At 34.4% G+C, this 26,199-nt stretch overlaps 1 protein-coding gene and 1 long non-coding RNA gene across 2 annotated transcripts in view; one reads left to right on the top strand and one right to left on the bottom strand.

Moving 5' to 3' along the window:
* ZBTB20 (zinc finger and BTB domain containing 20) overlaps positions 1-26,199 on the top strand; it is an 814,580-nt gene that overhangs the window by 321,295 nt on the left and 467,086 nt on the right. The window contains exon 8 of the mRNA XM_082460046.1: positions 13,905-13,978. The gene's annotated coding sequence lies outside the window, so the exon portion shown is untranslated. The remainder of the gene's footprint in view (positions 1-13,904; positions 13,979-26,199) is intronic.
* The window catches only part of LOC309659883, a 28,931-nt gene continuing 19,561 nt past the window's right edge, over positions 16,830-26,199 (bottom strand). The window contains exons 2-3 of the long non-coding RNA XR_014263017.1: positions 21,847-26,174; positions 16,830-16,998 (exon numbers count right to left, since the gene is read on the bottom strand). This is a non-coding gene — a long non-coding RNA (uncharacterized lncRNA). The remainder of the gene's footprint in view (positions 16,999-21,846; positions 26,175-26,199) is intronic.

Raw genomic sequence — 26,199 nt, forward strand, 5'->3', positions numbered from 1 at the left:
CTCTTTAATTGCTTACATTCCGTTTTCTCATTGTTCAGTAGAAAAACCATATCTTTTTATAATATTTATAATCTAGCTATTTTATTCAGCTTTCTTAATAATTTTAATAACATAAATTCTCTTGAGTTTTCAAGGTCCTTAAATTGTCTGCAAACATTGATGACTTTATCTTCTTTTTTTCCCTCTTCTGTTTAATGTTCTATTTCATTGACTAGAATTTCCAGATCAGTTAAGTAATCATGGTGATAGGAGGTATTCTCATTTTTTTTTTTTTAACATCTTTTTTGAGGTATAATTGCTTTGCATTGTTGTGTTAGTTGCTGCTGTCTCGTTCTTGATTGTATGATAATGCCTCTAATTTATTCCATTGTTAAGGCAGATATTAGTTGTTGATTTAAGACAGATATTCTTTGTTACATTGGTAAGGTGAGTTAGAATACTACTCTCTCACCCTTTCTTTGTTTATTAGGAATGTGTTGAAGTACACTACATGCCTTTTGGGGTAAATATTCTCAAACTCTAATTGGTGAGTGAACACAGACTTTTCTTGTGATGTCTTTTTCAATTAAAATCAATTTGAACACACATTTATTCAGCACTTACCATGTGCCAGAAATTGTTCACTAGGCATTGGAATTCAGAGGCATAGTCCCTTCCCTTAAAAACATTATAGGATTATTCAGATTATGATAATTCAGCAAGAGATTTACAGTAATTGATTTCCCATTATTAAATTTCCCCTGCATCACTAGAAAAACTTTACATTTAAGACTTTATTAAGAATACTTTGAAGGCTACCTAATTGTTTACCATGTTAAAATGTGAATTTTAAGAATTGCTAAAAGTTAAATTTTGATTTACAGTTGAAATTATGAGTTTTTACATCTGAAGTCATAGTGCTCAAATTCTAATCAGGGACATCTATAAAACTTGAAATTTTATGGACTTCTATAATATAGATAGTTCATATTCTATAGAATCAGGAAATTGGAATTCCTGATCATAATTTATCACTTCTTATATAGTATGACAGAAATGGTATGTGATGTTGGGACAAATCACTTTCATGATGCCATCTTTGTATTTTCATTTCTCTGGAAGTCTTAATTGTCTGTAGGTTTTAAGTGTGCAATTACATTGATTTATTTTCAATTGAAGTGTTTTTTTTGTATTTATTTTACTGCTTCAGTGTAGTTTAGCATAATTTATCCTGTTTTCCCCATCTAGTGTTATAATTTATTTTATTTTTCAGAATCATTTATTTTGTTCTTTTATACAGTATGCATGAATGAACATATGATATTTTTATACTATACCCTCTTCACCAGATTCTTTATATTTCACACAAAACAAAGAAATATTGATTGAGAATCAATTTTCTACTCAGCATCACACTAGTTATTATGAATTATAGTACAGGAAAACAAAAATTACATACTTTCAATGAGCTTACGTTCTAGTTGGCAGATTAAGATATAAATAAGGGGAAAATTCAAATACAACAAATGCTAATGAAATACTTATTCTTTATAGTGGCTAATACAAATATAGTCATATTCTTAGTCTATATTTAAGCACTTATATTAAAACTCACAATTTACCTTTTGTATGTTGGCCTCACCCTGGCCTCTTTATGCTTTTCCTATTGTTATTGTACCTTTACCATTATTTTCTCACTTTCTGCTTGAAAATTGTATTTACCTTTGCAAGATTTTTAAAAATTCTCTTTGGAACAACACTGGGTAGACAAATGCTACACACATTAATCTCTAAAATATTACCAGTGATAATTTGTCCTACGCAAAGGTGACCCTGCTCATAATTTCAAAGCAGAAATAGTGCAGGCTACTATAATTGTAGACTGAAAATCCTTGCTTTCTGAATTTCTTATTTCATTAAAGGACTTGCTTTGATTTTTAGAATCATTCACAAAAGAATTAACATGCAAAGTAGGAGGAAATCCAAATGCTAACATGAAGTTAGCATCTCTACTAAAAGGAAATTTTAGCAGTAAGCTTTGGTATATTAAAGAAGCATAGTCCCATCCTTTGGGATTTAATGGGATTTTTATATCATAGGGCCACCCATTTTAAACTTTAGCATTTGATGTATGTTCTAAGTTATAACCTTAAACATTTATCATATTTTGGAAAATTTATATCCCCCCTTAAGTTTTAATGCCTGCATTGAATAATGTTTGTCATGGACCACAATACCTATCCCTGTGGAACTGATATCCTATCTTAATTCAGAAGCAATACTATTGATTAAGCAATACTTAACAGCTTCCAAACTTCAAGACATCTTTCAGCCACCATTTCTTCCTAACCTCACTATGAGCTTCCTGTGTGGTATTATTCATCTGAGATCTTACTAAAATGTAAATAAATTATATCCAACACACTTCCTCTATTTGCCCAGCTTGTTACCATATCGAAACAACTGTCTTAATGAAATACATATTGATGTATTGTGTATTTCTGTGCTAAACCAAAGTGAGGAGGAAGTTATATGAATATATAACAGAACCCACTTCATAATAGTTTTGTTAAAGCATTTTATGAATTGGAGATAATTTGAGCCATGGGAGATGATGTAATTCTACATGACAGAGTTCATGGAAAGAGGATAGCTCCTCAGATAGAATTAGATTAGACTCTTGAGAGAGATGCACTGGCGCTTTTATGGTGCTTTACCTTCATAAGCATAGCTAACTCTCAGTTTTCCATACTAATATTGTAGTTTTGAAGTAAAGATAGTAAAAATCAAAATAAAGAAGCAAGAGTATTATCTAAAATAATTTGTCTTTGGTCTTTGCATGCAGTATTTGACTTTTTAACATCAAATTTACCATTTTACTTTTGTTTTTCATGAGTTAATGAAGCTATTTCTAGCATCCATATTATGAAACAGAAATGATCTAACACAAAGTATGTAATGTCATACTTTGTTATGTATTATAATCTTCATACGGCATGATTAGATAAAACTTATGTTATAATGAACAGTAAGAATGAATAATAATCTGTATCAGATCTATGAAATATAATCATACTTGGTTAATTGCTAAATTAATTTGTAGAAAATAATTACTATTGCTTGAGTAAATACCAAAAAGTGAAAATAGGAGGCAGCTCAGTGATGTTCAGGAGGAGAAAAGGAAGCCAAACTGGGATTAAAGTTTGTCATGTCTGAATTAAATGCTGAAGTGCCAGTAGTGGTTGATTGACTCTGTGATCAGACTTTTGGTATTTATCATTTTTTCTTATACTTTTCTGCATTTTCCAATTCTTTTGCAAAGGGTATGTGTTAATTTTGCAGTCAGAAAAAAAGTTAATGTAAAATGTTTCATGCATAGCTCACTTGTAAATCATTTATTGAGAGTTAACTGTATAAAATTTCCCAGGGAGAGAGAAAGCCACGAGCTAAATTTAAGGGCAAAGTACTCCATTATACAAATAATCCATTGTCGCAAAACTTATTGAAGATTTTTTAAAGTCACTTTTCTCATTGCTTGAAAATTCTAAACTGGAGACAGTTTAATCAATGAGATAATAATAATATGAATAACATTATGCTCTGCACCCACTTCTCAACTCCACTTCAGAAGAAAAGCCTTTAGTATGTTGAGAATATGATCTGATATAAGATATGTTGTTTCCTACAAAGAAGGACAATATTAGGAGCATCCTTTTCCTCCTATTCTGTTTCAGAGTCAGTCTCCCTGAGTAGATCTGTACTTATAACTAACATTCTGTTTTTGAAGCATTGCTTAGTCCAAGTCATGTAGACTCAAACTCAGGTGGTGAGGTCATTACTAGCAGGCTTACCCAAACATTCATGTAACATGTAACAACTAGAAAGCCGGCTAAATATCAATGCAATTAATTATATTTTGTTAGAAATACTATAGAAACATGTTATAGAGGGCTTCTGTTACTTGTACAGAGGTTTAGAACAACTCAGGAAGAGGTTGCACCTTTGTGCAAATTATTAAAGGAAACCCTGTTCCAGCTGATGTAGCTTGGGCCAGGGAGTATGGCTTCTAAATTGGAACACACCACTGTACTGGGAGCCCTTGTACAGGGCACAACCTGCACAGTCAGTCATGACTGCCCTATTTTATATGCTTTATTAATGATTTGAAAATAGCTACTGTTGCTCCATAGGTTCCAAATTATTCTATTCATAGAAAGCCAAGAATCACCTTTAGATGAGTTAGCAAAAAGATGCTTATCTTAGCTTTAATTTAGTCTTGGACCCTCACGATACAAGTCTATTACTTTGCTTCAGACATCTGATTTGAATAGCATTGAGGGTAGAAGAAAATGAAGTTACCGCAAAAGTATAAATAAGGCTATCAAGTCCAGTTCCTAGAAGAACTAGGTTGACATTTTGAAATTACATCTAAATTTTGGGGTATCCTCTAGTAACTTTAGATGACTTGGTATATGAAAAGGTAAATAAGAAGACAGAGAGGCAGATGGACATCTCTTTGTTCCAAAAAGAAATAAAGATGGTTTAAAGGGATACATAGGTATACGATATAAATATATATTTATATATATATATACACACACATATATATATTTATTGTGAATGAAATTAAATAAAATTTAAGTGAAGTATATAATATAAATGAAATAAATGAAAACTAAAATGGGTAAACAAGGGAAAAACATGAGAAGGGGGCAAGAATTAGACCTATATATAAAAAAGCACCCTAGATAGTATCTTACATACGTTTACAAATAAGATTCTTATCATATGTTTTGAAGAAATACATTGCTGATATTAAGACTAGAAAGAAATATCTTCCTCTGATACCCTTAAGTATATAAAGGGATCCCTGTATTTTATTATGAATATCATGATCAATATTCACTTTCATGAGAAACAAAGAATATTTTATAGGTATACTTCTACTCTTGTGGCCCTCAATATAGATTGATAACATTTCAGTAATGTACAATTTGGTATTCTCAGTCTCATAAAATACAGACCAGATAGATGACACTCCATTCTGGTATAACTCGAAGGAAGATTTTAGAATATATCTAGATGCTGAATTCCAATGAAAGGACTGCACATCCTTCAGACAGTTTCCTATATATACTGTTTCTCTAAGTTAGGCCTTTGATTGCTATTGGATGACTGTGAATTCTAGATTGTATTATTGGAAAACACTTGGAATACAGCTATTCTTTGTTAATTAAGGGCAGAAATAGTAGTCAAGTTAGGGGTTGTGTTTAAATTCTTTTACAGAAATTGAAAAGCCTAACAAAAACACACAGTTAAAAAATGTCTACCCACTTTACCTGAGAGATTAGCTGGAGAAGTATCATTTTTCATAGGAGAAAAAAAAAATCTCTTTAAACATTTATTTTGATTCTGCTCTAATATACACAAAATGGAAGATGCAGGTTCCAAGTTTCTTCTTTGTCACAGCCTGGATATTGCCTAATTGATAATCTCATGCTACAAGGTGATGGAATTTCATCATATACTCCATCAGCAGACTTATTCACGTCATTAAGCAATTTATGTGATGTTTACATGTTCTGTTTCATGGATTAGATTCCTTGTTTTCCAAATAGAAATAGTAATATTTACTGTTACACATTCCTTGGTTAAAGGTGAATTGCTATGACATTTTAATTAGATGAAGTTTGGTGAATACTTTGATTTCTTCAGTACTTTGTAAATTGTGAAGCATAATGTTGATCCAAAAATATCAGTAAGATATTCGAAGTTAATGCATCATACGTTCTGAATTTCTACTGCACAAAGTTTACTGATTTTCCCAATCCTTTAAGTCTTTTTGAAGAACAAACAAACAAAAAAAAAAGTTTTGAAAATTCCTAGAAGCAGACACTACATTACATGTTTATCTCATTTTATGTGATAGGAGTGATTTTGTAAATCTATTCATAATTTAAATGCTCTAGGAGAATCTCTCAAGGGAATTTTATTGTGGATCATCATGTAAAGCAAAAATCGTTTCTAAAGTGCTTATTACTCCCTATTTCTATATGGGAACTTTCTGATTTGCAAGAGTTATTTAAGCTCCCAGAGGAGTGCATCACCTTAGTATGTTCCTGAGTAGATATAAACTGAGAGGGACAGGAAACCGTGAAGGAACAATTTGGTAAATACTAAACTGATCTAAGTAAGTATTTGGACCTCTTTAGTGAGATCTCTGAGCTACTATTTTATGTAAGATTAAGTCTAGATAACACATTCTCCACAGTGACTTGGAATGGGTTTATTTTGGCTCATTCAAGCTCTAAATTTCCTAGAAATCCTTTATAAACCACATAATTTTACCTCTTCTCATTGAGTGATTCCTCTTAGATCTGTAAAGTAAGGCAAAATTATTTATCTCTGATGGGAGAAGTTTGGCACCCTCATCCTCATCCTCCATCCACCTCCCAATTCTCATGGCCCAACCCAACTAAGGATTTTCAGAATTGACAGATATTCTTAATCCCCCAAAATGTTTGTACTTTCTAGAGCTGTAGAGGATTTTCTGTACACATGTAACCATCATGGAAACTTTCATTCAGTAGCAGTTGGACTTCCTCACCCACCCACACACACCCCCCGTGCAGCTGGGCCTCTGATTCTTGCATTACAAGGCAAAGAATTAGGCAGTGGGCATTTGTTGAAGGAATACCGTAAGTGGTTTATGATCACTATGTAGAAGGAGACTATAAATTTTATCACCTAAATTGGATGTTTTTGAGGGTAAAAGGTGCCACATTAAAGATTATTGTGAGACAACAGACATAAGTGGGGTCTGGTGTTTTAGCTGGGACTACCTCCTCTCCTTACCCCTCCCCAAACTCCACTGGCACAATAGTTCCATCAGGGCAGGGTGAGCCGTGAATATCCACACCTTCACTGCTGAAAGGGGCTGACTTGATGGAATAGAACATCAAGCTGAAAAACCACATGCCCCTGGGTGCTGTCAAAACAGTAACAGTCTCAGCAGCAAACAAAAAGGAAGTGTAAACATCACAGCTAGCCTCAGATTGCAGTTCAGGTTGGGACAGGCAATAGACTGGCATATTAGCCAGAAATTTAACAAGGAGAATTGGATGAGGAGACTGCCATATTGAGCCTTGATGAAAGTAACACATATCTCTGGTGGTTTGGAAATCTGCATACATGTTTCAGGGAAGATCAGAGAAGGTCCAAGATATCCACATACCCCAGACTGACCCTAAGGCCTAGTGCAAAGAGGAGATAAGGGAGAGCCCAGTGGAATGTAAGAGGCAAGGAAGACTTGTAAGCTGACTGAACTTTGAATGAATTCCCCAACCCATGCATATATTCATCAGCAAAGGGTGTTAGCTTATTGGCCTAAGTTGTTTGAGTACAACTTCTGACCAGTCATTGAATATAAACTGCAAATTGTGCTGACACAGGGGCAAGTCTTAGCTAAGAAATGAAAATAGGAATTATAAAAACTGACCAGAGACATCAGCAGCTGAACAGTATGAGGGAGACAGATTCCAAAGAATTAGACTGGTAAGTCACTAAACAAACAAACACATAAATAGCAAAAACAGCAGAAACCCCCAGAGGGAAAAATCAGAAGTCATAACTACTATAATATATTGTATAAAATGTCAATTTTCAAGAAAAAATTTTTCAGACATGTAAGGACACAGGAGTTTAATCCACACCCAGTTAAAAAAAAAGCAGTCAACAGAAACTATCTCCAGGTTGTGGGGGAAAGCAGAAGGTGAATTTAGCAAAGACCTGAGAGGAGCTACTACAAATATGTTTGAGTAAGTAAGGAAATCATATTAAATAATTACATAAAGTATTACTATAATTACTATTCAAATAAAGAATATTAATATAAAGATAGAAATTATTTTAAAAAGAAACAAAAATTCTGGAGTTAAAAAGTACACTAATTAAGATGAAAAATATTCTAGAGGGACTCAACAGCAGATTTGAGATGGCAAAAGAAAAAATCAGTGAACTTGAAATTAATTGGTAGAAATTATCCAATTTGAAGAAGAGAAAAACATAATGAAGAAAGTAGAGCTTCAGAGATCTGTGAGAAATCATCAAGCATACCAACACGTGTAATGGGAGAGAAGGAGGAGAGAAAAGAAAAAAAGAGAAGAAAAAAGATATTGGAAGGAACAATGGCCAAAAATTTGCCAAATATTATGAATAACATTAATCTACATGTTTGAGAAGCTCAACAAATTCCAGGTATCATAAATATGAAAAATCCATACATAGTCACATCATAGCCAAACTTAGAAAGCCAAAGAGAAAGAGAAATGCTTGAAAGCAGCAAGAGAAAAAAAGAAATTCGATACAGGGGACACCACTATGATTAACAATTGACTTCTCATCAGAAACATTTAAAGTCAGAAGGCAGAAAGATAACATATTCAAAGGCTGAAGGAAATAAAGATTTTTTAAAATGACAATCAAGAATTTTATATCCAGCAAAACTATTCAAAGTGAAGGTAAAATAAAGATATTGTAGGATAAAGACTGAGACAATTCGCTGCTAGCAGACCTGCCTTACAAGAAATACTAAAAGAAATCCTTTAGGCTGAAAAGAAATGACAGCAAACAGCAATTAAAATACACCCAAAGAGATAAGTAGCACTGATAATATAATTATGTAGGTAAACATAGATATGGTATAACTATATAACAAAACTCAAAGTAGAAGGAAATAATAAAGATTAGAGCAGAAAACAATGAAATATATAACAAGAAAATAATAGAGAAAATCAATGAAACCAAAAGTTGATTCTTAGAAAAGATCAACAAAATTGACAGATTTTTAGCTAGACTGACCAAGGAAAAAGGAGAGGACATAACAGATTACCAAAGTCAGAAGTGAAAGAGGGGACATTACCAACCCCATAGAAATTTAAAAGATTAAAATGTAATACTATGAACAAATATATTCCAAGAAATTAGACAATTTAGATAAAATGGTATCACTTCTAGCAATGCACAAATTACCAAAACTGATTCAAGAAGAAACAGAAAATCTAAATGGACCTATAACGGTAAAAAGATAGAATTATTAACTAAGTCATCCCACAAAGAAAAGTCTGGATGCAAATGACTTCACTGTATCCTAGCCAATATTTAAAGGAGAAATAATACCAATTTTTCACAAACTTTTCCAAAAATAGAGGAAGAAGGAACACTTTTCAGTTTATTCTATTAGAACAGTATTACCCTGAGACCAAATCCAGACAAAGACATCATAAGAAAATAAACCAGTATTCCTCATAAATATAGAAACAAAAATCCTCTACAAAATATTCACAAACCTAAGTACAGCAATCTAATATTATTTACACCCTGACCAAGTAAGATTTATCCTAGTAATGCAAGATTGGTTTAACATCCAGTAATCCATTCATGTAATATAACATATTAGTAGAATAAAGGAGAGAACCACATGACTATATCTATTGTATCTATATGTATATTGTATCTATATGTGTATCTATTGTGGCAATAGATACACAAAAAAAATTTTGAGAAAATCCAATATGCATTTGTGACAGAAACTTTTAACAAACTAGGAACAGAACTTCTGTACCTAAATAAGGGGCACTTATGAAAAAACCTGCAACTAATATCATACTTAATGATGAAAAACTGACGGGTTTCTCTAAGATTGGGAACAAGGCAAAGTTGTCAGATCTCACCTCTCCTGTTCAAAATTGTACTGGAGTTTCTGTACAGAAAGGTAAGAAAAATAAATAAATAAAAAGAAAAAGAGGAAATAAAGCAAGGAAAGAAAAAAAAAGAAAGAAACAGACAGAAAAGAAAGAAATCAAAGGCATCCAGATTGGAAAGTAAAAAGTAAAACTTCTGTTTGCAGAAAATATCATAAGTACGTAGAGAATATTAAGGAATGCATACACATACACACAAACTAATACATGAGTTCAGCAAGCTCGCTGGATACAAGAGCATTATACACAAGTCAATTGTATTTCTATATGCAAGCCTATTTCAGAATTATTAAGGTTCAAGTTCCAGACCACCACAATAAAGCAAGTCACACAAATCTTTTGGTTTCAGCAATTCATATAAAGTTATGTTTACACTATACTGTAGTCTATTAAGTGTGCAATAGCATTATGTATGTACATACTTTCATTTAAAAATACTTTATTGCTAAAAAATGCTAACCATCATCTGAGACTTCAGCTAGTTGTAGTCTTTTTGCAATAGTAACATCAGAGATACTGATCACAGATCACCATAACAAATAAAATAATAATAAAAAATTTGAAATATTGTAAGAATTACCAAAGTATAATTACCAGAGACATGAAGTGAGCAAATGCTGTTGGAAAAATGGCACTGGTAGAAGTGCTTGACGCAGGGTTGCCACAAACTTTCAATTTGTAAAAAATGCAGTATCTATAAAGTGCAATAAAGCAATGTACATAGGAATTCTTTTCTTTGCGGGGGGAGGGGCGTTCACTTTACTATACTCTCTACTCTTGCATATGTTTGAAATATTTCACAATAAGAAAAGTTGTAAGTGAAAAGGAAAAAAAAAAAAAGACTAAGAGAAATAATTAAAACATTATAATTTGGTCTCTATGTTGACCACAAACAGGGCTTGTCTGTTAAAAATCAAATCTGAACAGTGTCAGAATGAATAAATCATAGAGAGGTGAGTGAACTCTCAAAAACAATCTGAGCAAGATACAGTCAGTGCTGAATAGTTGGGAAAGCATTAAGAGAATTGCCTGTATTAGCACAGACTTCCTAAACTGGAGTGCTTTGTTGCTCTTTCCTTGAAGTTCTGTGACCTGGTGATATCTAAAACTCCTACCTATGCGAGGATTTTAAAAAGTAGAGTGTGGTCAGAAGCAGTCCTTTGTTCCTAATCAATACTAAGATCTATAGTTCCTCACCCCCCTTCAGTTTTTTATTGTCTGGGGCTTTGTTTTTTGGCCTTGAAGACTTACAGGATGGGTTACTGTAATATAATGCATTTGCTACTTCTCTGGAAAGCCATTCAGAATCTTTAACTAGTGCAGAATGTACAACTCTTTTGCTAAATAGTCTCTGCCAAGAGAAGCATTCTTCCGGGCTTTGTAATTTGCATTGATTACTGAGCTGTTCCCCAGTGTATCACTGGGTGTATTCTATAAAGCCTTACATAGTTCTGTCTTGATTAAAGAAGTCTGACATTGGTGGTCAGTTTTAATAATGACTGAGGTTGATCTGGATAACTTGAAAAAATTTTAACAGATTTTGGAACCCAAAACGTCAGCAGCAAGTTATTCTTATTGATGACACATACTCTGGAAATCTAGTATTTTAAAAGTGGGTTCAGTGTACAGTACTGAACTTGAAAAAAACAGGAGGTTGAAAAGTAGACAGTAGTGCCAAAAATAAGGTCCTAGTCCTAACTTCTCTGCTCCTTAATCTAATCTGACATGCCTTCAGAATATTTCACTTTCTCGATGATCAATCTTCCAAAGAGTTTCTACCCAATACTTAACCCCACTACATAGGAACAGAGTTAATGATTTCTCACGAGGCAGATATGAATAGGAACAGTATTCATATCAAAGACAACTGGTCCCACTTCCAGGTCCATCCTTGGGCCAAGATATGTAGTCGCCAACAGTGTGTTGGCGACTGCATTTTTTGAGTCCTGGCGCAAAGTAAGATCCATCTGTTTTGCCCAGCCGTTTGCCTGAGTGCCACAAAATGGTCCTGTTATTAGTCTTATTTGTGGTCCTATTTGAGGTTAGGGGATAACGTAAATCAACTTCAGTCCTCCTTGTGATGAATGTAACATGGGAATTAAAAGTGGTGGTGTTGGTAGTGCTAAGTGATGTTGCATCTCTATTTTCTCAATTGCTCTGTTTTCTTTGGATTGGGAAGCAGACATTTAAGAATGAATTTGTCATCTGGAAGGATAGTTGTGACCAAGTTTCCCTCAACAGGATACAAGATGTTATTTTTGAGCTTCATTACCCTCACCAAGGGGGGAAAAAAAAGAGAGAAGAGAGAGGGAGAAAATAAATAAGGAAGAAAGTGAAAGTAAGGAAGAAACAGGCAGAGATAGAGAAGGGAAGAGAAAGGTCAAAGAAGAGAAAGAGGAATGACATGAGAAGAGGAGACTGTAACTTGACTTCCTATTCGTAGAAACTGCTTTATTGTTTTGAACTAAAAGTTCAATTCACTCAACATCTGGTGAATTAAGGAAAAGGAAATCTGACTGATTAAATTGAACTGCTAGTTGTCAGTTAAATAGTTTATATATAAATATGCAGCCTAGTTTCTATCACCCTTTCTTGTCTGAACTAGACAGTTGAATCAGTTTCACTAACCATATGTGATCGGTGAGTAGAACAGTACCAATTGGTGATTCAGATTTATATAGAGGTGAGCAGTTTTTATATTTCTGAATCATTTATTGGGGATTATTGTTATTCCTTATTATTTCTGAGCATGAGTTATTTTTGTCAGTTTCTTTTATGAATGTTTTGTTGCCTTATAAGGAAATATGTGAACTCCCCTCCTCTCAGTCAGTTTCTGTCTTTACACTGGTGCATTTTTAGTCTAATTCAGGCATGTGAGAAGCAGGGGAAAAGTTTAGTTAGTCAATGTCAGTGATTTTTTTTTTTTTTTTTGGATCCATTCATGGATAGACCTAGTGAATTTAAGCCAGTTTGAACTTAAAATCTATATGCATCAAATAGACGCAATACCCAAAATATTCCTCTGTATAATACAAGAGAAAAAGAAAATAGAATTCACAAGTAAGAACTAGATGCATTTTCTAAAAACAGATGCAATTTCAGGGCTGATCTATGATCATAGTCTCATATATGGTGATATTAAAATATTACCTTGCATTAATAGGAAGGTGGGCATAAACATACCATATTTAGTGCTACAAATATATAAAAAATGTATTGCCATGCTGTAAAGTAAAAGAAAGATAATTGTTCTACCTCCATTTTACACTAAAAAGCTATGTTTTTCTAAACCTGTTGTGTCAGTTATTTGAAGCTAAAAATAGGGATGACTTAATCCAGTCTGTTTTTTAACTATTATCTTATTCATAGATGGTGTTGTATGAAGAAAGAAAGGATTGAAAAAATTAGTATGACATTTTAAGCCCAAGTATTTATGACATACTTTTATTTTAATGCCTGGACTCTTAATTCAAAGATTAAAAATAGGTATTTTTTAAATGCGTTCACAGTTATTTAAATCAAGAAGGCTGGTTCAAACCCTGATGGTCTTCCCATGTTGCTTCAAATAGCAGTGCTGCATGTGACTAGCTATACAGCATGATGTGGTCTGGAGTGCACTAAACCCACAATACCTTGCAATGGGCATTTGTATTGCTAAATATGTTCCTTTACCTCTACTTCACCATTTGCCCCACCACCAATTCAGTCATTTGAAAGTAGTAGATGTAACATTTTTTTCCAATTTTATTTGAAGTTATATTTCTCTTTAATATGTGTATTCAGATTGTAGATTTTCTTCTTTTTTCTCTGAAATAACATTTTATGTAATCTTGAGGCTTTGGAATTATTCAGGAGTTTTTTAAAACTCAGAATATAGGTAGAATTCAGAAGCACTGAGCTTCTAGTCATATCATTATGAAGTACTTAACATGGCGGCATATTTTGTTTTTCAGAATTGCTTTTTTTCCTCTTTAGATCCTTTCCTTTTCATTAAAAAAAACGACTCTGGGAAGAGAGTTTTTTTTTTCCTTAGGAAAAAAAAAAAAGCCACGCTTGACTGATAATGCATTGCTTTGGATGGTGAAACATTATGAAAGTTTAATTTTTAATTAAATCTGAAATACCAATTATAACTGAAAGAGATTTTAACCTGTTTCTTTTCAGACTGCCTGAAGTTACATTTAGAGACTGAAATCACTGCACCTTAAAAACAAAAGATTGAGCTGCACTGCATTCTTGTAAGTGAAAGCTTCCTCTACCTTCCTCTGTGTTTTTGTGACCAACTCAAAAAAAGGACAAAAATATTGGTAACATAGTAACCAGACATGAGTAAAAATTTGAATATCCCTGAAGAAATACATGTTTAAATGATTTCCTTCTTTAAAAAAAGAAAATTTGTAAGGCTCAATATTCAGTATGTCTTTTTTATCCAACCTAAATTGTGAATCCTTTCTTTTGGCTGGCTTGAATTGCATTAGGGAGGGTGTCACCCACCGTGCATCAGCACAGTGACTTACACCCTGTCAGGAAGGATTCTTACATTTTGGTACAAGTCTCTTAGAAGGTAACAGATTTCTTATGGAATCAAAGTAGGTTCCTTTTTCCTTTGTGATGTCATTAGAAATTTTTAGCCTTTGTGTCAATGTAAATGGAGAGAAAGAAAGTTCATGATGACATCACAAGATTCTGTTGCTTTGAGGACTTTGGGCAAAACTAAGTAAAATGCATAATTCCCTTGTGTGCGTGTGTTCCCCATTCTGCTATGAAGCAGTCAAAATAGCACATCTTATGTCTTCCCGTGAGCTACAAGGCTGTCTCTCAGAGCCCCATTGTTCCATAAATGCATGTCAGAGTCTACCACAGTCTGGTCTACCCTTATTTAGCTGCTGTTTTGTCAATGTACTTGGAAGAACAATTAACATTTGGGATTTCAATGTCTGAATAACAGGCAGTGAATAGAACCCAAGCATATAAAAGATTCAGACGCCCAGGGTAAGAAAACAGAAGCTTAGAGTTGGTGGGGGAAAAAAGAAAAGCATTTTAATGCCGCACTCAAAGGTTATGAAATACTACAAGGAAATTCAGTGTTATTTTTTTAAAATTTTAGATCAAAATGTACATTTTTGTAGTGAAGTCCAGAAGGTTATGATGTCTTCCTAAGTTTCACAATTTAATGTGTTATGAGGTCTTTTGCTAGAGAGTCTTAAAACACTTAAATAGCATTCATCTCCTTGTGTCATTGTTGGAATGCCGGATGTGGGGTTTACTGCATCGTGGTTTTCGAAGTGTCACAGTTCCTCTCGACAGAGTACACTAAAGGTGATTCAGATGATTTCTTCCATTTTCACTTTGGTTTACTGCACTCTTTCATTATTGACTGCAGTTCTTGTATGTTTACTGTAGACAGTTCTGACGTTGCTTAAATATCCCTGCCTATTGTCTGAATTCCTGTTAGGTCCATTTTTTTTTTTTTTTTTTTTTTTGCTTTGAGAGATGATGCATGGACAGAGCAAGATCACTTCACTGTCAGGGTATCTGGTGAACTGGAGGGAACTTTGGCAGCTTATATATGCTGCCCACTGAGCACAGTGCCTGGATGGTATGAGTGAATAAATGATGGTTATTGTTATTTTTGTCATAACTACCACAGTCGAAAACCATAGATGGTAAGGTCTCTAAAATCAGGATCTATTTCTTACTGATTTTTGTAATCCCCAGTAGTTGGCATAATAGTAGTAATCAAGAAACAGCTATTGTTATTAGTACAATTAGAAAATTTAAGTCAGAACTTTAGGAGTCATTCATTCAGAGAATATTGTGAAGATGGGTTGAATAAAGTTTTTGACAGTCAGGAAGATAATTATAAAGGAATTTGTCAAAGACAAACCTACTATTTACCACATAACATTAGGCATCAGTTGCCTAGTCTTTCTCCCCTTTGACTTTATACTTCTTTCACCGGAGCAGAATGAGAAGTGCCCACTCATACATATCCTTTTTGTCTGTGAAGTGGTCTTCACTAGTTTTCTGTTTAAGTTGTGTCTTACATCCCATACACTGAAGTTGTCTCCAAAGATAAATCTACCTGACTCTAGGATGGATGGTGCTCTGTACCTGTTTGTCTAATTGCTATGCAGTAGATTGTGCTTCAAGAAAATGGGGCAAATGGTACAAAAGGTATTGGGTCAAGAGTCCAGAGATTTGGGAAGTTGCCATTAGAAACTTCTACTTTCAGTGCGTCAAAAGCCAGGACCAGTTTCTCAGCACAAATAAGACCACAGCGTTCTTTAGAACTCAGAACAATTAGACCCCTTCTAAGCTTAGTTTCCTGGTTTTTTTTTTTTTTTTTTTTTTTTTTGCATAAAGTTATCTGCCCTCCTCCACCAATTTTAATTTATTTCTAAAAGGGGTCCCTTCATTTTTATTAAATTAGCTTCTGGTGGTGCAAATTAAGGCTCTCATAAAACTTGGCCTCTGAGGCAAAGCTAAAATGATAAAATTTAGGCTTCATGAATTGTACTGTTATCACGTTGAATAACATTTAGGGGCATCAAAGAACTTTATAAACACATTTCACATTTTTTAAGATTAAAAGATTGAGGTGAAAGGGATGTAAGGGCAGAGCATCGTCAAACATTACAAGTAGAAAGGATATAAGAAATAAAAGTCCAGTCATCCCATTTTGGAATAAGTAAATTGAGGCCCAGGGTAGGGCATGCAGGTTACCCAAACCATACTGATCACCAATGCGAATCATCCTCAGACATCTAGGCCTGAGAGTAAACCCAACTTCGGACTCTGAGGCTTTGATCTTTCTTCTACACTCAGTGTCTGAGCTGTGTTTGCTGAGGAACAAATTGCCTTAGATTCATCTTATGAGATCCACTGAACTGTGGTCCCCTCTACCAACTAGTCCAAAATTCATATATAAAGGGTATTCTAAAAGCATTTATTGTTATCAAAAATTGTTATTTTTTTATTATGCATTTTGGTATTGTGCCTCTGGTTGTGCATTGAGTCACACAGAGGCAAATTTATGTGGTTGGTTTAATATTCTTTATGATGATTTACAAAGTGGACAGAAGACCATTAGAAACGTCAGTAGTTTAATTGGGCTTACAGGCAAGATGAAACCGGTAATCTGAACACAGCCATTGTGACGTGGAATTCAGACTTCCCAAAGAGGGTGCATCAGGCATGGTGTCAGAACGTCATTGTTGCCAGGAGTCATTTCCATCAGAGAAAAGTTTCTCAGGGTCTGGAAAAATTGAAATAAACTTTAATAATTTAAAATGAATTACTTGCCCTGGTAATGTATTTCAGGTTTCCTTTATTGGATTCTGTCATTTGGCAATCCAAAGAGACCAGAGTAGTAGTTGGACAACAGATACATCTTTCTTATAGACAAAGTATTTTATAGGTGTAGTAGAGGAAATAAATGGTTATCACTTATTCTGGACCATCAAGGAATAATATCATATCAGCAAGCAGCCTAGGCAGAGGGAAGTTGAGGAAACAATGGTAATGGTGTGACCTGAGTATAGAGTGCTGGTTAGGGCCAGTGTTTTCCAAAGTATAGGTTGCAACTCATTCATAGGTCATGAAATCAGTTTAGAGGATCACAGTCAATATGCTTTTAAGAAATAGAATCAAAGAAAAAAAAGTTTGTAAAAAGAGTGTGTTACATATTTTTAAGATAATGAATTGAAAAATAAATATATGTCTTACTGGGAATCATGCCACCAGAATATGAAAGCAGATCTAAAGATGATAGGTCTTTTAAATACTCAACTCAGGTAATCGTGACTAAGGGATAATATTATTTTCCCCTTTTTTTACAAACGAGAAAGTGGAAGAATCAAGCAATTTGTCCCAGGTCATACGAAAGGTAATTGGTTGAGATAGGATGTGAATATGTCTGTCAAACTCCACATGCATACTTTTCCCATGATTTGACACTGTTTTGCAGGGTTGTATGACTTCATTTATTTCACTGTTGATAGCGCACACATTTATATCTTAAGTCCCAAACTACAGCACTGTATTTCCAGTTTCCTTATTTAAATCTTCAACTATATAGGTATCACACCAGTTTCTCAGAATCAATATATCAAGTAATTATCCTCCTAGTTAAAAATCATCCTTCTTTTGACTGTCCTAATTTTCTTCACCCCAATTTTCCGGGTCATCTTGGCTCAAAATATCTCATTCTTGCTTCTCCTATCCCCGCCAAGTATCCAATAAATGGCCAGTAATTCTCCTCTTTTGGTATCTCTGTCCTCGTCAGGTTTTCATCTTCTCTTGGTTGTACTAATCTCCTAGTCGGGAGAAACAGGGAGGGGAGACCTGTTCATCCTAAACGCTGTTGCCCCATTAGGTTTCATGAAGCAGGAGCCCTAAGATCATGTCACTTTTGTTCAGACAAAACTTTAAATATTCTATAGTAATTACCAAACAATGCCTAACCAATATTCATGACACTCTAAAATCTAATTCTGTCCCCATTTTTGGCTTAATTTTATGGTTTAATATACCATACACTCAGGCCAGATTTCCACACCCTCATTTATTAGTATTGTTTCTGTTATCTGGAATGGCCATCATTCTGTTTTTCCATATGCAAATCTAATCCATCCTTCCAAGTTACTTTAAATGCTATTTATTCCATGAAACCTTCTCTCCCTGGCCTAGCCAGAAATAATCCACTCTCCCCTACCTACCAAACTCACTTAGCACCTGTAGCAGCCCTGCCAACAATCTCATTTTGGACTTCTGGTCTTCGAAATTGTGAAAGAATAAATTTATATAAGTTAACAAGTTTGTAATAATTTGTTACAGCAGCCTAAAAGCCTAATACAGCACCCTCCTGCACATTTTTTGAGACATGAATTACTTTCTATATTTTTAAATAATATTTATGGGCATGCTTTATTTATTTATTTTTTTACTAGAAAGCAAATTCTTAGGGATAGAGCCCATATTAAATTATTAATATTTCTTAACCCTATAGAATCTACCACAATAGAATCATTAATTCGTTATTCAACCATGCTTAATATTGGGAATAAAGGAACGATCCCTTAGTGTCTCATGAAATTTATAGTCTTCTAAGGGAATCTGACATCAAATAAGTATGCAAATAATTACAAAATTACAAATTGTAGTCCATGGGAAGAGCTAATTGGTATGCAAGACAATAATGGGTGGGGAAAATCTATTGTACTGTCCACTGGGTGCTCAGGAAAGAATTCTTAGAGAAAGTGTCATTTAAGTTGAGGGTTGAAATACAGAAAGAATCAGCCAGGTGAAGAATTTGGGGTGGGGATGGAAGTTTGAGAGGGGGAGAAAGCTCCCAACAGAAACAGCATGGACAAAGCCCTGAGGCAAGGACAAACTGTATTCAAGGAAATAAAAGGATTCCAGAGTAGGTAGAGCAAAAGAAGCAAAGGAGGAGAGTGACTGGAGGTGAGGTCAGAGAAGTAGCCAGGGTGGGGAATTTGGATTTTATTCTGAATACCCTGGAAAAGCACATAGTAGACATGCAAAAAAAAGTAAGTAAATGAGTAAATAAATATTAATTGAAGAATAGCTTAAGAATAGAACAAGATGAAGATAATTCAAAGGTACATAATATTCGTAAGCTTATAGCATCTATATATTCATTTTGAATCCTCACTGAAGGTTTACTTCTGAATTTGAGGAGGGCTTGGACTTCTGAAACAGAGGTCTAATAGTTCACCACATGTTTCCCATCTGCATAACCAAAATAGGTCTCTGACAACCTTCTAAGATAAGGTCAAGTTAATTTTATTTCTTTTCTAGTTAATAATTATTAAAATTCTGTTGTTGGTTAATGAATCTGTTATTTTTGTTGATTTTTAAGTGCTCGTTGTATAGTGTAGAAATGAGTACAAAACTGTGTTTTACTCTTAGAATGTATTTTTAACTGTTAAACCTTAATCTTATTTTTAATTTTGATGTATTTTATCATGCGCAATGGCCAGGGGCCTGGAGGCATAGAAAGCCTTGAAAATGAATCATCATTATCCTCATTAATACTACCTATAATATGACTGAATTTCTGGATTAAAACAATCCAGACTGTTTTAAAGTATGATGATTAATATTCTGGAATGCCACTAAATCAGAATAGAGGTATTGGTTTGTTTGCAAAGTGATAGAAATTATCCCCTTTTGCAATTGAAGAAATAGAGTAGAGGGAATGTGAAAATTAAACCATAGAGAAGTAGGTTAAGCTCTAAAGATATGAGTACTTATCCGTTGCAACTCAGTAAAAAGACACCAGAATCAAAATATTATGTCTACAGAGAACCTTAGGAATTATTTATTCCAGTCTCCTCATTTTGGAGATGAACAAAATTTAGGCCTAGAATTCTTGTTCAAGTCATACAGTTAAATAGTTAATGGCAGGGCTGGAACTGTAATTCTAATGCTTAAGAGCTAGATTACCACAGCCAAACCAGCTAATCTGTGATCAAAGCCCCTATTGTAGCCCTTTCAAGGTCTTGGGTGGAAAAAGGAATATTAAGTATAGGAGATGAATCTATAGACAAATTTTAATTAATAAAAATCTGAACAATAAATATTACTCACAATCTGTTTACTTAATGTACCAGATGCTTTATAAAAGTTGTCTCTAATCCTTGCTACCACCCTCAGCAGCCCCTCAGCAAAGCAGGAATAATTTCCATTTTATAATGAGAACACTGAGATCCAGAAAGATTAAGTAACATCCAAGATTGCAAAGCCAGTAAGTGAGTTTTGTATTGATGCCAGACCTAACTGATTCAAACCCTGTACTATCTCCTGTTTGGTGTTTTTATCTATTGCATTTTGTTATCACTTCAGGTCATGTGGTCACAGAGGCCATTAGTTCTCTAACAGTCCAAATGTCTGAAAAACTTTGAAAAAAGTTAGGAAGGTAAAGAAAAAAGTTACGTTTAGCAGGTGCCCTCTCTGCATAAAGCTCTTTACATTTAATTCTCACAACAGTGTCTCAAAATAAATATTATAACCTTTAGTTTACATTTTAGGAAATTGAGGAACAGTGAGATTAAATAGCCCCCCGCTGCCCAACATCTTAGTAAAACTCAGAGCCAGGATCCAAACGCAGATCTCTCTGACCCCAAGTATTCTTTCCATTATTCCACCCACCTCCAAGTCTGCTCTTCTCCTGATGCTAGTATTCTATGGTCTGCATACCTCAGCTCCTTATATGGCAAAGTAGAATTTAATACATGCTCTCGTAGATATCCCAAGAAAAAAGAGAATATGTTGAGAGGATGCTTTTATGGTTAAGTTATATCATCTTGCCTGGAAATAAATAGAGCCCCTATATATTTTTCCATCTTTCAGAAATGAAGAGCTGGAAGATTGGTCAAATCCATGACATTAGTCTTTCATCTCTACATCATCTTGACTCACTGTGTGTCTGTGCCCAAGGTCCCAATCATATCGCAGACAATGGTGCTACTAACCTTGATCATACTTGAAAACATCTTTGAAAAGTGAAAGAAGTAAAATATTGTGTTTATTAGACCAATAAGAAAGAATAAGGTTTACATTTTCCTTCTCAAGTCTAACTTAATTGAAGCCTTATAAGCCTGATCAGAGATATAGGTCAATAAAAGTGCTCATCATTACTGCTACTAAAAAAAATGCAAAGCAGAAAATCCAGACATATTTATCAATTGTTAATGTTGTTTTCTAATGACCACTGAGGACAACATTAGAAGTGAACTCCTTGGTGAGGGCAGGAGAGATAGAGAAAGAGAGAGAGAGGGGGAGAGGGAGAGAGAGAGAGAGAGGGAAAGAAGGAGTAAGGGAGAGAGAGAGAGGGAGAGAGACAATATGGAAGAAGAGGAAGAGAGAGAGGTTTGAAACATTTGTTGATGGCAGGTCCTACTGCAAACATGATCCTGAATTTCCTTCCTTGTCAACTTTTGCAACACCACATGTATATACCTCCATTTCTGAGGTCATTTCTACTGTTGTTACACTTGAACGATTATTCTAAAACTATCTGTCACTATAGCATAGCACCAGTATGCATAACAAGTTTATGGTAATTAGAAGAAATGCCTACCTGTTATAGTTCTGCATTTGTTTTTTCCTCTGTATTTCTTGAGTTTGACTTCCAAGTCTTTCTGTGTGAAAGCCCTTAGCAGTCCATTCAAGTCTTCTAAAATAACTCAGTGAAAAAAATCCTTCCTGCTTCACAGAAGGGACTTTGTTCTTTTACCTCAGCCTTGCTCCTCCAATATGTGGCTAGTAGCCCTAAATCAGAAAGTACATTAGTATATGTTTTGAACTGCTGGGTCTCCTCAGGAGAAAAAAAAAAAAAAAGTTATCTACAATATTATAATATTTTGTTAAAAATCCAATTCTGGTTCAGTGTTTTGTTCTCAAAGGAATTTTGAATGAAGGAAAAGCTTTTGTAAGAGGGAGGAAGCTTATCTAATCTCCTCAAGACTGATGAGAAGCAATCAGGAGACTTGTGACTCTTTGAAACAGTAAATTTCCAGGGAATTAGGCACACGTTTCTCAAGAACAATAAAGAGTGTTACACTTCAGGTTGCAGCACATTGGCTCCAAATGCACCGCTTCATATATCCCAAATGGCAATTTGAAAGCACCATTCTTTGAATCAACTGGCAAATGAAGGAGGCCATGCTGAACTGACATTCTTTCAGGAGGTCATGAGAAATGGAATACAGAATGAAGTCAGTCTTCTGATTAATATCAGATTCTCAGGATTATAAACTTCTTATGATAAAATGTCTTCAGAGATACAGGAAAATAATAGTTACCAAGTAGTAGAAGATTTAGATTTTTGACAAAGTCGTTTACTTATTTGCAATTGCACTAACTTAACCATATGAAATTTGCTTAACCTTTGCTACAGTTTTACTGAACTGTTCTTTGTTTACCTTATTTGAACATTGTAAAACTTTATTAAATAATCAATAACCAGTATATGTCTAACATTGTTATCATGGTCATTGTTGTTACTGAGTTCTGTTTTCCTCTGTGGATTAGGGCTGCCAGGAATAGCTGTGAGCCTGGGTTACACATTTAACGCTACAGTTGTCTTATCCTCTTGTAGGACTGGAAAGTGGGAGGGACCAATTAGACTGGTTGTTCAGTTAGTTAACTTAGAGTCATCTCACCTAGAAAACGTGTCAGCAGAGTTTTATGTGTAAGTCCTTTTATCAGACAGAGAAATAGTTTGCATGTAAAGCTCTTGTTTTTTAAATAAGAACTGACTCTATCCTGCTATACAAGACTCTGATTGATGACATAATACTATCCACATAATCATTGCAGTTACCACCAGAGAGACAGCCAGTGTAATTGAGAGGAAGGAGCAAGGGGCTAACTATCTAGAGACTTGATTCAGGCATTGTCGAACAGCTTTGTGTTAAGATCATTTTCCTTACCTGTAGGGGACACTTTTCTCTATCTTACAGACATTATGCAAAGAAGTCAAATGATATTTAGAGTTCCACGGAATAAAGATGGTTCATAAATATCATGTATTACTATCACAGTAAAAGTATTAGTAGAATTATAAATCACTTTGAGGTCTCAGGAGTAAGGTGCTTTATCCGAGCTCTTAGTGGTTAGAAATTAGTTTGTTTCTTGAGTTGCCTTACAGAGAAGTACCCTGTTGCTGCTCAGTACTGTTCATACGTTGGAAACAATGACTAAGAATAAATTGCCGGTGATAAATTACTTCTTTTAAAGATTTATTTTTAAACCATTCTTTATTATAAATTCTCTGATTCTCTCAAGTTAAAAAAATATTTTTAAACTGCTTTACTTCCCACATTGGACTGATTTTTTTTTTTCTTTTGAGGGAAAGAACCATGGGTAATTACTTAATTTTCTCAGTCACTAAAACTGGCACCAGATAGGTATTCAGTAAGTGTTTGTTGAGTATCCTGTGTAAAAATTTAGTAAAATTTTAGTAAAATTTGCTTTAAAAAAAGAATACTGCATTCATTAATTTGACTACATGAATACCATGTGATATGTACAGTTGTTATTGAAGATTATACAGCCATTAGGGAAAGAATGAATTATATCTATTGCTATCGACCTGGAAGGATGACCATAATTTATTAGGTGAAAGAGCAAATTTTCAGGATAATAAATATTTATGAGTAAATATATTTGTGTGTTTATATGAACACAAACATGAAAAAAATGATGGTATTGGTTCTTGTTAACAAGCACAGTGTGTGTGTGTGTGTGTGTGTGTGTGTGTGTGTGTGTGTGTGTGTGTGTGTATGTAAAACTGAGCCTTTTCATGATACAGGTTCATGACTGGAACCACATACAAAGGAATAATAGTTGAGCAAGCAAAAGTTATTAAAAGTAATTTGATTCTTTACTATAGTTTCTCTGAATATATAACCTGCAATGCAGAAAAAATAAAACTTAATGTTCTTTTTTGTCATCTCTTTCATCCACAGTATATCTCTCCATTATAGATACCCCCAATGTTTCTCTACCTTTTCCTCACTCTCCTCTTCAAGAGCCCTCACTAACTCTCCTTGGCCCAGGTCAATTAATTTTTCTGCTCACTTCCAAATTCCTTGCTGGATCTGACTTATTCTTCTCTTTCTGTTGTAAATCTCACTAGACTTTCTGACTTCTATTTCTCTCACTCACTGAGGAAAAATAAACAAATAAATAAACCTTCTGCAAGATAAGTTTTCAGGACTCTATTCCCAACAGAAAATTCATAGAAGTTTAAGTAATTGAAGGAGCAGACCCAGAAGCCTTAGGTTAAAAACAAACATCAGAGGTCCCCTTTAGAATATGCTTGAATAGACTTCAGCCAATGAGATGGGCAGAACATCTGAATTGGAATCAGGCAAGAGAGGACTGCACAATCTGAGGTACTGTATTTCTCAGAATCAGTACATCCTAGATTCCATCATAGAGTAGTCCTGACAATGACTCACCCTTTATGGATAAAGGGCAGAGGTACCATAAGCTAACTTAAAAACACAGGAAAGTTGTAGTATAATAACCACAGCTAAACAGATGTACTTTACTTCATATTATAGTCAGTTATGATAAAGGCTTTAAGAAAAAGAAGGGAGAGAAAAGAAGGGATCAGGGGACTAGGAGAGGGAAGGGATAAAGAGAAAGAAAGAATATCCTCCTCTCAAATAAAAAAAGGAGAGAGGGTACAAGAGTGGAAGAAGGTGATTGGTTATGGGATTAGGAAGCATGAAGGAAAAAATAAAATATATTTTGATACCCCAGACTTTCTCTACATCTGCACAAATCTTCCCTGGTCCCTTATGAGTCCAATCCTGGGTGGGTTGGGTCTTCTTGGCACTTCCAGCCAGTCAGCTGTCCACTCCTTCCTTTTAGAGAGTGCTGACTCAGAGTGAACCATTTACAGTTGTGGGAAACTCCCTTTAGAATATGCTCGCAATTACTTTTGTGTCTCTTAACTCTAGGGGACTGAAGAAGTCAAAAGGCAGCTGATCATGGAAAGCTTGTGCAAAGTTGTAGGTTCACTTCTTTGCCCTATGCCTTCAGTTTAAAGAATTTATGCAGAAAAAACATGAATTCTTGTTTATCTTATGTGACTCCTACCTGAGCCTCAATAGTCTGGTGAGAACAGTCACTCTAGCTAGAAAGGTGACAAACGATAGAGGTGTGGTTAGAAAGACAAATAATGTTTGTGAAGAGATTTTAATCAGATAAGAAAATGCTTATATAATGTCAAGGGATAAAAGCAAGATACAAAACTTGTATAAAATATTAAGTGTTTATTTCTAGGTGGTTATTGTTCATTTCTCTTCCATTCTTTTCGTTTTCCAAAATGGCAAGAAAGAAAAAGAAAAGGAAAAGTGCTCTTGCAATATCCTGCCTTTTTAGTTTGTTTAGTTTTAATCAATGAAATAATTTTAATGGTTGCATCTCTTATAATGAAGAGATTTCATTTCAAATTTGAGTGACATGATATTCTTGCTGAGAATTTTTTTTTCTTTAGAGATGCTACTATAGTGTAATATTCTGGTCATTTTTAATGCTCAAATAGCCATTGAGCTTTGGTGGAGTGACTGGGAGAAGGAGGTTGTGAGGTAGATGGTTCATTATCTAATTACCGGGGATGGATTAATATAACTCAAACAGAACACTTGTCACTTCAGGAAAGAATAGTCAAGAGAAGCAAGGCAGGTCAATGGATATATTCAAACCATGCTTTTCTATATAAAATAAATGTTTACTTAAATGAGAAATTACTTCATGTTCCACTTATAAAGCTCAGATGGTACAAACGTTTAAATGGAGAAAAAAAACTACACACAGTCAAGAGACTTGATATAGCCCAAACTCTGTATCTCCTGGTCTTCTAAATATTTTACCTATTTATCTTATTCTCACCTTGTGGCTCACCTTTTTATCTTAT

Source organism: Balaenoptera physalus (assembly GCF_965194825.1).
Source record: "Balaenoptera physalus genome assembly, chromosome: 4".
NCBI lineage: Eukaryota > Metazoa > Chordata > Mammalia > Artiodactyla > Balaenopteridae > Balaenoptera > Balaenoptera physalus.